General features: G+C 44.8%; 1 long non-coding RNA gene across 1 annotated transcript in view; it reads left to right on the top strand.

Annotated features, from left to right (window-relative positions):
- LOC138647593 (uncharacterized) overlaps positions 1–12,892 on the top strand; it is a 113,164-nt gene that overhangs the window by 26,940 nt on the left and 73,332 nt on the right. The window contains exon 2 of the long non-coding RNA XR_011315005.1: positions 1,343–1,381. This is a non-coding gene — a long non-coding RNA (uncharacterized lncRNA). The remainder of the gene's footprint in view (positions 1–1,342; positions 1,382–12,892) is intronic.

Raw genomic sequence — 12,892 nt, 5'->3', positions numbered from 1 at the left:
AATAGGATGACTCTACTCTCTCTGCTTCTCCTTCCCACAGCTCTTCCCAGTTAGTTTTATGAAACGCCTAAGAGGCAAATAAATTGTGTTTTAATAAATGAAATCATATATTGACAAAGTAAAAGTATGGCGAGTGTGATGGACACCTCCTGTCCCACACTACAATCTGTCCGGTCAGAGACTCGCCATTTGCAGCCACGATCATGATGTCACCAAGGACTTCACTCATTGGGGAAAACTTTCCAAACAACTATGAAAATAAAGTTTCCTGGTGTCGTTACAAGACCAAAGCCCCGTAATTAGCGATCCGAGGTCCTGCCTAACGTTCTCATTTGCATCTCCTCCCTTAGAACCTTTATCTTTGGCTTTTTGCAAGAAACATGTTTCCTTTTTTTTTCTGCAGATAAAAATTCCGTCTGAAGACTTTTAAATGAGAATATTCGTGTGTTTATACGGAGGCGCTAATGGCTTTCCTATCTTTATTACACCTTCTATGGGGAAGCTGTTTTTTTTTTTTTGTTCATTTCCATCTCCACCTTCCAGGCAGTGGCTTCCTCCAGTTCGGGCTCAGTGATGCAGAATTAGTTGCCGAGCCGGTGTTGATGATGAGTCAGAGGAATGAATTTACTTGTTTTCCAATGGTTGGGCGCTCAAGGCGTTCCCTTCCCCCGTCCGCCGTACGTAATTAATGTATGTAGGGAGACGATAGTCTCTGCCTGCGCACAGTCATTACCGCTTCATTACGGCATCTGATAACCCGCCGGAGTGCGCACCGGCCGGCCACGGAGGACGGGGGGCCGGGAACATCGATTTCATGAAATATCAAGGCTGACTCTGCAATCCAAACTTCTGTCTCTTAGCATCGACAACCATTGGGCGCGACGTCAAGCTCGGAGGCACCAGTATAAAATCTGCCCCATGCCATATGCCATTTATAATACCGGTGTCTTCCCTTATGGCGGAGGGGTCTTTGGACCCCTCCATTATCACGACCCTGGTGCACCTCTAACATATTAATTTCAGGACCAATTTATATCATGATTCAAAATATCATAATTGCCAACTTCATAATTGCCAACTTTTCTACGTATTTGCTATTTTCAGTTTCCTTTTTATCCCTTTTGGAGCCAAACTCCCATCCATGACCCAATCCTGCCCCTTCTTTTTATTTTTTTTTTTATTAGCGCCTCCTGGAAATCCCGGGACAAACGGCAGAAGTATTATTATTCCAATATTACAGGACATGGACAACTTCCGAAACCGTATTTTTCCTTAAATATGTGCATTTTAGAATAACATAATTGGGTTTCATTACTAATTTTTCATCATTTGCCTTTTCCAGGTTCTTGTTGGCCCTGTACATTGCTGGCTGCAGAATAAGGTAACCGAGCACCCATCAGCGAGCTTGTTCTTCTACTTGTATCTGTCTTTTTCTGAACTCTTCTGTGCTGATTTATGACCGCAACAAAGTTAAGCTGAACTTAACGACCAATAAAAGAGAAACTCGCTCTCCGTCAGAATGATTTTGTTGATGGATTTTCTGCGCGCTCAAAATTATTTTAGTATCAAATGAATGAATTTAAGTAGAAAAATTACTTTGAAGACGAGGTAATGCCAAAAAAATTAGCTCTGCTCTATTGTTGCAAAATGTCGACGTGGACCCACATCATTTAAAAAATAATAATAAACACAAATCGAGTGCAGATAATTCTATTTCCAACCTACAAAATGTTCTTTATTTCACCTCCTCCCCAATGACCATTCAACACGCTCATTAGAGGCTTCAATTAAAAATATAATGTCAGACTCCGTCTATTGCTGTTAATGTTCATGTGCTGTTCCTGCCCTATTCTAACCTGTAGTTTATTCCCTTGCACATCGGCTGATGTCACGTTCCCTTTACATTCTGCATTAGGTTATATTACCGTCACTGGAGCAGCCACATATAGAATAAACGTTTCCCATCAGCGTACCATGTCATTTGTTTTGCAGGTCAACTCCTGCCGCACCAATAAAGATAAATGGAAAGGAACAGCATCGGCCTCAGATGTAGCAGAGCTGACTGTTCTTCATCTACAGAATAATATAGAAGTTATTTTGCTACAATAAAATCTGAAATGACAAATTCAGCTCTGCTAAATCGATATTTTATTCGATGGCCATATCTTTATGATGGGGTCAGAGTTGAGCAGCGGACAAGGGGGGGGGGGGGAGCGACGGCAGAATTAACTGTTCGGTAATTTTTTTTTTTTTCGTTTATTTTTTTCTCATCACACAATCAGCAAATGAAAACTCGTCTCCATCTCCGTTCTGCACGGCTGCTCCGCGCTGACATCCTGCATCGCTAATGCCTACCTGCTCCAGTAAAAAATATGTCAATTATATCAACCTAAGAGATGTACTTTATAATCGGCTGAGGACGGCGCCATTTTATTCTGAATTAATGAGGTCTGTATAATGGACAGGGGCGTGTAGTCTGCAGAGCGGAGCCCATATACCGGCACAGCGGCGTCCGGGACGGCAGGCGGCACCTACACATTTGCTTTCATCTGCCTGACAACTTTGAGATCTATATGATATGTGGGACTCGCCGTGCATGCTGATGAGGGACTCTGCAGGGACTGCAGTCAGCGGCAAACATAAGGAGAGATTTAATTGTTCTATTCTTAAAGACCCCATGTCCAATAAATTAAAAAACAAACAAACAAACTATATTCTGTGTTTTTAGATGTTTGCAAAGTAACATGTGGATGGCTGCTGTAATTATTTCTACCACTAGAGGGTGCACTCGTTCATGTGTGTGCTAGGTGCGGCTCCCTCCAACAGCATTCCATGTGGCTACTCTTGGTATTGCAACTACATCTTACAGATGGTACATACAATGACCATGATTAGCAAATTAGCTCCTTCTACTTCTTTTCCTATACATCCTATACAAGTCCTGTTTGGACTGCAGTGAATTTCGATGGCTCCAGTTATTGGTGGTAATTAGTCTCTACAAAGTCTCGGGGTTTGACAACATGAATACATTTATGCCGACTGAGCAGAGCCAGTAAACTTCCTGCAAAATCTGCTAACAGTCACCACTAGAGGGAGGTTGCTGCATATATAAACACTTGAGGTACTAACAAAGCTCCATAATTATGTATCCAGAGAGCTCCGACTTGTGGTACCTGCAAGTGGGCAAAAATATTAAAGAAATGTGTGAAAAGGAGAATAAAATTATGTGCAATACTGCTGATCAGGGAGCACTCTACAGGCAATGTTTATCAGGAAACACTATGATCGCACTCTATTAGGGAGCACTCTGCACTGTCTATAGGGGAACACTTTGCAGGCACTATTAACTAAGAAGCACTCTGCAGGGACTGTTTAGCTAGAAGCACACTGCACTGTATATAGAGGAGCACTCTGCAGGGACTGTTTATCTAGAAGCACACTGCACTGTATATAGAGGAGCACTCTGCAGGCACTGTTTATCTAGAAGCACTCTGCAGGCACTGTTTATAAAGAAGTACTCTGCACTGTATATAGGGGAGCACACTGCAGGCACTGTTTATCTAGAAGCAGTATTCAGGCACTGTTTATCTAGAAGCACTCTGCAGGCACTGTTTATCAAGAAGCACTCTGGAGGCACTGTTTATCTAGAAGCACTCTGCAGGCACTGTTTATCTATAAGCACTCTGCAGGTACTGTTTATCTAGAAGCACTCTGCAGGTACTGTTTATCTAGAAGCACTCTGCAGGCACTGTTTATCAAGAAGCACTCTGCAGGCACTGTTTATCAAGAAGCACACTGCAAGCACTGTTTATCAAGAAGCAATCTGCAGACACTGTTTATCTAGAAGCACTCTGCAGGTACTGTTTATCTAGAAGCACTCTGCAGGCACTGTTTATAAAGAAGCACTCTGCAGGCACTGTTTATAAAGAAGCACTCTGCAAGCACTGTTTAAATAAAGCACTCTGCAGGCACTGTTTATCTAGAAGCACTCTGCAGGTACTGTTTATCTAGAAGCACGCTGCGGGCACTGTTTAAATAAAGCACTCTGCAGGCACTGTTTATAAAGAGGCACTCTGCAGGCACTGTTTATCAAGAAGCACTCTGCAAGCACTGTTTATCTAGAAGCACGCTGCGGGCACTGTTTAAAAAAAGCACTCTGCAGGCACTGTTTATAAAGAAGCACTCTGCAGGCACTGTTTATCAAGAAGCACTCTGCAAGCACTGTTTATCAAGAAGCACTCTGCAAGCACTGTTTATCTAGAAGCACTCTGCAGGCACTGTTTATCTAGAAGCACTCTGCAGGCACTGTTTATCTAGAAGCACTCTGCAGGCACTGTTGATCAAAACACTCTGCACTGTCTATAGGGGAGCACTCTGCAGGCATTCTTTATCAGACAGCACTCTGCAGGCATTCTTTACCAAGGAGCATTCTCCTTGCACTATTTCTCAGGGAGCACTCTTCCCCATGGAGCACTCTTCAGCAGTCTTTATCACAGAGCACTCTGTAGGCACTCTTTATCAGGGAACACTCTGCGGGACGCTTTATCTGGAAGCACTCGGCAGGCACTCTATCAGGGATCACTGTGCTCACATTGTTTATTGGGGAGTATTCTGCTTGTGCTCTTTGTCAAGCAGCACTCTGCATGTACCCTTTACCAGGGAGCAGTCTGCAAGCATTCTTTACCAAGGAGCACTCTGCAGGCATTCATTAACAAGGAGCACTCTGCAGGCATTCATTAGCAAGGAGCACTCTGCAGGCATTCATTAGCAAGGAGCACTCTGCAGGCATTCATTAACAACGAGCACTATTTTTCAGGGAGCACTCTTTACCATGGAACAATCTGCAGGCACTCTTTGTAAGAGAACACCCTGCATGCACTCTTTATCTGGAAGCACTCTGCAAGCACTCTTTATCAGGGATCACTGTGCTCACATTGTTTATTGGGGAGTATTCTGCTTGCGCTCTTTGTCAAGGAGCACTCTGCATGCACCCTTTATCAGGGAGCAGTCTGCAAGTATTCTTTACCAAGGAGCACTCTGCAGGCACTATTTTTTAGGGAGCACTCTTTACAATGGAGCACCCTGCAGGCACTCTTTATCAGAGATTTTTCTGCAGATGCAGGGAGCACTGTGCTCACACTGTTTATCGGGGAGTACTCTGCTTGTGCTCTTTGTCAGGGAGAACTCTGTAGGCATGTTTTATCAGGGAGTACTCTGCCGGCATACTCTATCGGGGAGCACTCTGCAGGCACTCTTTATCGGGGAGCACTCTGCAGGCACTCTTTATCAGGGAGCACTCTGCAGGCACTCTTTATCGGGGAGCACTCTGCAGGCACTCTTTATCGGGGAGCACTCTGCACGCACTCTTTATCACGGAGCACTCTGCAGGCACTCTTTATCAGGGAGCACTCTGCAGGCACTCTTTATCGGGGAGCACTCTGCAGGCACTCTTTATCGGGGAGCACTCTGCAGGCACTCTTTATCACAGAGCACTCTGCAGGCACTCTTTATCGGGGAGCACTCTGCGGGAACTCTTTATTGGGGAGCACTCTGCAGGCACTCTTTATCGGGGAGCAGTCTGCAGGCACTCTATCAGGGAGCACTCTGCAGGCACTCTATCAGGGAGCACTCTGCAGGCACTCTTTATCGGGGAGCACTGCAGGCACTCTTTATCACGGAGCACTCTGCCGGCACTATTTATCGGGGAGCACTCTGCAGGCACTCTTTATCAGGGAGCACTGCAGGCACTCTTTATTGGGGAGCACTCTGCAGGCACTCTTTATCAGGGAGCACTCTTCAGGCACTCTATCAGGGAGCACTTTGCCGGCACTCTTTATCAGAGAGCACTCTGCAGGCACTCTTTATCAGGGAGCACTCTGCAGGCACTCTATCAGGGAGCACTCTGCAGGCACTCTTTATCGGGGAGCACTCTGCAGGCACTCTTTATCGGGGAGCACTCTGCAGGCACTCTTTATCAGGGAGCACTCTGCAGGCATTCTATCGGGGAGCACTCTGCAGGCACTCTTTATCGGGGAACACTCTGCAGGCACTCTTTATCGGGGAGCACTCTGCAGGCACTCCTTATCAGGGAGCACTCTGCCGGAACTCTTTATCAGGGAGCACTCTGCAGGTACTCTTTATCAGGGAGCACTCTGCAGGCACTTTATCAGGGAGCACTCTGCAGGCACTCTTTGTCAGGGAGCACTCTGCAGGCAATCTTTATCGGGGAGCACTCTGCAGGCACTCTATCAGGGAGCACTCTGCAGGCACTCTTTATCAGGGAGCACTCTGCAGGCACTCTTTATCAGGGAGCACTCTGCAGGCACTCTTTATCAGGGATCACTCTGCAGGCACTCTTTATCGGGGAGCACTCTGCAGGCACTCTTTATCAGGGATCACTCTGCAGGCACTCTTTATCGGGGAGCACTCTGCAGGCACTCTTTATCGGGGAGCACTCTGCAGGCACTCTATCGGGGAGCACTCTGCAGGCACTCTTTATCAGGGAGCACTCTGCCGGAACTCTTTATCGGGGAGCACTCTGCAGGCACTCTTTATCAGGGAGCACTCTGCAGGCACTCTTTATCAGGGAGCACTCTGCAGGCACTCTTTATCAGGGAGCACTCTGCAGGCACTCTTTATCAGGGATCACTCTGCCGGAACTCTTTATCGGGGAGCACTCGGCAGGCACTCTTTATCAGGGAGCACTCTGCAGGCACTCTTTATCAGGGATCACTCTGCAGGCACTCTTTATCGGGGAGCACTCTGCCGGCACTCTTTATCGGGGAGCACTCTGCAGGCACTCTTTATCGGGGAGCACTCTGCAGGCACTCTATCAGGAAGCACTCTGCCGGAACTCTTTATCGGGGAGCACTGTTATTGGGGTGCTGTTCTTGTTTTCGGTGTATTGCACTTTTAGGAGGGGATGATCTTGTTACCTGATGTATCATTAATTACTGCTCTTTATAATCGTTGTCGTCTGCAGATAAATATTTCGTCAGTTTCACAGAATCAGAACCAATCTGTGGAAAAAAAAAGTTTCTGCAAAAACCCTGTCGGGAAGCCAAAGTCCAGGCGCAGATGGTCGCACCCTGACACTGAACCGTCGCAACACAAAACAGTCAGACGATTACAATGAATGCAAATTCATCGTCACAATTATCATCCGCTTCGGTAGAAATAAAAAGAGAGAAGATGAGTAAAAAAAAAAAGGAGGAAACATAAAATGTAGAACATAAATGATCCGGTGCTGAAAGTCACATTCATTTATAAATCTGCGTTTGATCAATAACAGTAATTCTGCCTAAATTATATAAGCCTCTGTGAACATATCGAGGGGTCGGAAACGGTTGCCATGGAAACAGAATTCTACGCTCGTGTTTCCAGCGGCGGCGCCGCCTCCCACCTCAAAGTAGTTTTGATTTTACCAGTCAGCGATCAGCACGCATGGTGGATCCGACAGATCATAGAGATCTCAGAGTGGCCCGGTAACGCCGGAGGAGGAAGCAAACGTGTCGCTGCCGCCTGCTGCCCGGACGCCAGTATATAGATGGCTGACTGTATACAGCATCATTCTGCAGAATGCACCGCCCTGTACGGAACCACCTGTCCAAATATCAGAACCGATTAATCCAGAATAAAATGGCGTCGTCCTCCTGAGACGATTATAATATATATACGTCCCCTAGGCTGATAACATTGACACATTCATAGCGACTCAGGACGTCAGAGCAGCCGAACAGAACTGAAGGGGAGAATTACTGAATTTACCTATGAGAAGAAATAAATATCCTGAAAATATGAGAACGAATTATTGAGCAGTTATATCCCCCTCCTCTGACCCTCCATAGACCGCTCTAGTTTATTATTGACCCATCTATGGAGAACACAGGAATGGCGCAGGTATTATAGACTGTGTGCTGCCGTGTGTGAACCGGGATTTGGCAGAAAAGGATCCAGAGACGTAGAATAAAACATTACATATAAAACTTTACTGTCAATCTCCTTTTTTTCCACCGAATATAACATTTACAGATGAAAAATAGTAGAGAATATAACTACTATAACACTGCCACTACGTACAAAAATATAACCACTATAATACTGCTCCTATGTACAAGAATATAACTACTATAATACTGCTCCTATGTACAAGAATATAACTACTATAATACTGCCACCTATGTACAAGAATATAACTACTATAATACTGCACCTATGTACAAGAACATAACTACTATAATACTGCCCCTATGTACAAGAATATAACTACTATAATACTGCTCCTATGTACAAGAATATAACTACTATAATACTGCTCCTATGTACAAGAATATAACTACTATAATACTGCTCCTATGTACAAGAATATAACTACTATAATACTGCTCCTATGTGCAAGAATATAACTACTATAATACTGCTCCTATGTACAAGAATATAACTACTATAATACTGCTCCTATGTACAAGAATATAACTACTATAATACTGCTCCTATGTACAAGAATATAACTACTATAATACTGCCCCTATGTACAAGAATATAACTACTATAATACTGCCCCTATGTATAAGAATATAACTACTATAATACTGCCCCTATGTACAAGAATATAACTACTATAATACTGCCCCTATGTACAAGAATATAACTACTATAATACTGCTCCTATGTACAAGAATATAACTACTATAATACTGCCCCTATGTACAAGAATATAACTACTATAATACTGCCCCTATGTACAAGAATATAACTACTATAATACTGCCCCTATATACAAGAATATAACTACTATAATGCTGCCACCATGTACAAAAATATAACTACTATAAAGCTGCTCCTATGTACAAGAATATAACTACTATAATACTGCTCCTATGTACAAGAATATAACTACTATAATACTGCCCCTATGTACAAGAATATAACTACTATAATACTGCCCCTATGTACAAGAATATAACTACTATAATACTGCCACCATGTACAAAAATATAACTACTATAATGCTGCTCCTATGTACAAGAATATAACTACTATAATACTGCTCCTATGTACAAGAATATAACTACTATAATACTGCCTCTATGTACAAGAATATAACTACTATAATACTGCCCCTATGTACAAGAATATAACTACTACCGTATTTTACTGCTCCTATGTACAAGAATATAACTACTATAATACTGCTCTTATGTACAAGAATATAACTACTATAATACTGCCCCTATGTATAAGAATATAACTACTATAATACTGCCCCTATGTACATGAATATAACTACTATAATACTGCTCTTATGTACAAGAATATAACTACTATAATACTGCTCCTATGTACAAGAATATAACTACTATATTACTGCTCCTATGTACAAGAATATAACTACTATAATACAGCCCCTATGTACAAGAATATACCGTATTTTTTGGACTATAAGACGCACCGGACCATAAGATGCACCCCAAATTTGGGGTGAAAATTGTAGAAAAAAAGATTTTTTATAAGATGGGGGTCCGTCTTATTGTCCGAATTTACAGTATCTTACCTGAGGGATGGCGGTGGCAGAGCAGGGTCACAGGAGGCAAGGTGTCGGCAGAGGTGGGGTGATGCTGGGATGAGGAGGTGCGGGGATCAGGAGGTGCTGGGATCAGAAGGTGCTGGGATGAGGAGGTGCTGGGATGAGGAGGTGCTGGGATCAGGAGGTGCTGGGATCAGGAGGTGCTGGGATCAGGAGGTGCTGGGATGAGAAGGTGCTGGGATCAGGAGGTGCTGGGATCAGGAGGTGCTGGGATCAGGAGGTGCTGGGATCAGGAGGTGCTGGGATCAGGAGGTGCAGTGAGAGGTATGGCGTGAGAGGGGTCCCTGGCTTACCATGCAGGCTTACCTAGGTGGCAGAGGTGCGGTGGCAGAGGTCCGGTGGCAGAGGTGCGGTGGCGGGGGTGTGGCGGCAGAGGAGGCGCAGTAAGCGGGGTCCCTTTCCCCGGCATGGTGATGCAGCAGGCCCGGTATGCAGCAGAGCCGGGTGAATCCTCTTGTTATCGGTGGGCGCGGTCATCTTCCTGAGGCCGCGCGTGTGCAGATGAAGCGCTCTGCTCCCGGGGCTTCAGGAAAATGGCCGCGGGAGGCCGCGCGTGCGCAGATGGAGATCGCGGCGGCCATTTTCCTGAAGCCCCGGGAAGCAGAGCGCTCCATCTGCACACGCGCGGCCTCCGGAAAATGGCCGCCACCACCGATAACAAGAGGATTCACCCGGCTCTGCTGCATACCGGGCCTGCTGCATCACCATACCGGGGAAAGGGACCCCGCTTACTGCGCCTCCTCTGCCGCCACACCCCCGCAACCGCACCTCTGCCACCGGACCTCTGCCACCGCACCTCTGCCACCTAGGTAAGCCTGCATTGCGACTATTAGACGCACCCCCCATTTTCCCCCCTTTTTTGGGGGGGAAAAAGTGCGTCTTTTAGTCCGAAAAATACGGTAACTACTATACTACTGCCCCTATGTACAAGAATATAACTACTATAATACTGCTCCCTATGTACAAGAATATAACTACTATAATGCTGCTTCTATGTACAAGAAAATAACTACTATAATACTGCCCCTATGTACAAGAATATAACTACTATAATACTGTTCCATATGTACAAGAATATAACTACTATAATACTGCCCCTATGTACAAGAATATAACTATTATAATACTGCCCCGATGTACAAGAATATAACTACTATAATACTGCCACTATGTACAAGAATATAACTATTATAATACTGCCCCTATGTACAAGAATATAACTACTATAATACTGCCTCATGTACAAGAATATAACTACTATAAAACTGCTCCAATGTACCAGAAAATAACTACAATAATACTGCTCCTATGTACAAGAATATAAATACTATATTACTGCTCCTATGTACAAGAATATAACTACTATAATACTGCCCCTATGTACAAGAATATAACTACTATATTACTGCTCCTATGTACAAGAATATAACTACAATAATACTGCTCCTATATTCAAGAATATAACTACTATAATACTGCTCCTATGTACAAGAATATAACTACTATAATACTGCTCCTATGTACAATAATATAACTACTATAATACTGCCCCTATGTACAAGAATATAACTACTATAATACTGCCCCTATGTACAAGAATATAACTACTATAATGCTGCCCCTATATGCAAGAATATAACTACTATAATACTGCTCCTATGTACAAAAATATAACTACTATAATACTGCTCCTATGTACAAGAATATAACTACTATAATACTGCTCCTATGTACAAGAATATAACTACTATAATACTGCCCCTATGTACAAGAATATAACTACTATAATACTGCTCTTATGTACAAGAATATAACTACTATATTACTGCTCCTATGTACAAGAATATAACTACTATAATACAGCCCCTATGTACAAGAATATACCGTATTTTTTGGACTATAAGACGCACCGGACCATAAGATGCACCCCAAATTTGGGGTGAAAATTGCAGAAAAAAAGATTTTTTATAAGATGGGGGTCCGTCTTATTGTCCGAATTTACAGTATCTTACCTGAGGGATGGCGGTGTCGGAGCAGGGTCACAGGAGGCAAGGTGTCGGCAGAGGTGGGGTGATGCTGGGATGAGGAGGTGCTGGGATCAGGAGGTGCTGGGATCAGAAGGTGCTGGGATGAGGAGGTGCTGGGATCAGGAGGTGCTGGGATCAGGAGGTGCTGGGATCAGGAGGTGCTGGGATCAGGAGGTGCTGGGATGAGAAGGTGCTGGGATGAGAAGGTGCTGGGATCAGGAGGTGCTGGGATCAGGAGGTGCTGGGATCAGGAGGTGCTGGGATCAGGAGGTGCAGTGAGAGGTATGGCATGAGAGGGGTCCCTGGCTTACCATGCAGGCTTACCTAGGTGGCAGAGGTGCGGTGGCAGAGGTCCGGTGGCAGAGGTGCGGTGGCGGGGGTGTGGCGGCAGAGGAGGCGCAGTAAGCGGGGTCCCTTTCCCCGGTATGGTGATGCAGCAGGCCCGGTATGCAGCAGAGCCGGGTGAATCCTCTTGTTATCGGTGGGCGCGGCCATCTTCCTGAGGCCGCGCGTGTGCAGATGAAGCGCTCTGCTCCCGGGGCTTCAGGAAAATGGCCGCGGGAGGCCACGCGTGCGCAGATGGAGATCGCGGCGGCCATTTTCTTGAAGCCCCGGGAAGCAGAGCGCTCCATCTGCACACGCGCGGCCTCCGGAAAATGGCCGCCACCACCGATAACAAGAGGATTCACCCGGCTCTGCTGCATACCGGGCCTGCTGCATCACCATACCGGGGAAAGGGACCCCGCTTACTGCGCCTCCTCTGCCGCCACACCCCCGCAACCGCACCTCTGCCACCGGACCTCTGCCACCGCACCTCTGCCACCTAGGTAAGCCTGCATTGCGACTATTAGACGCACCCCCCATTTTCCCCCCTTTTTTGGGGGGAAAAAAGTGCGTCTTTTAGTCCGAAAAATACGGTAACTACTATAATACTGCCCCTATGTACAAGAATATAACTACTATAATACTGCTCCCTATGTACAAGAATATAACTACTATAATGCTGCTCCTATGTACAAGAAAATAACTACTATAATACTGCCCCTATGTACAAGAATATAACTACTATAATACTGTTCCATATGTACAAGAATATAACTATTATAATACTGCCCCTATGTACAAGAATATAACTACTATAATACTGCCACTATGTACAAAAATATAACTACTTTAATACTGCCACCTATGTAAAAGAATATAACTACCATAATACTGCCCCTATGTACAAGAATATAACTACTATAATACTGCCCCATGTACAAGAATATAACTACTA

This window comes from Ranitomeya imitator, chromosome 8 (genome assembly GCF_032444005.1).
Source record: "Ranitomeya imitator isolate aRanImi1 chromosome 8, aRanImi1.pri, whole genome shotgun sequence".
Lineage (NCBI taxonomy): Eukaryota > Metazoa > Chordata > Amphibia > Anura > Dendrobatidae > Ranitomeya > Ranitomeya imitator.
Note: the sequence above shows the minus strand (reverse complement) of the source record. Positions and strands in the feature narration are given on the sequence as shown.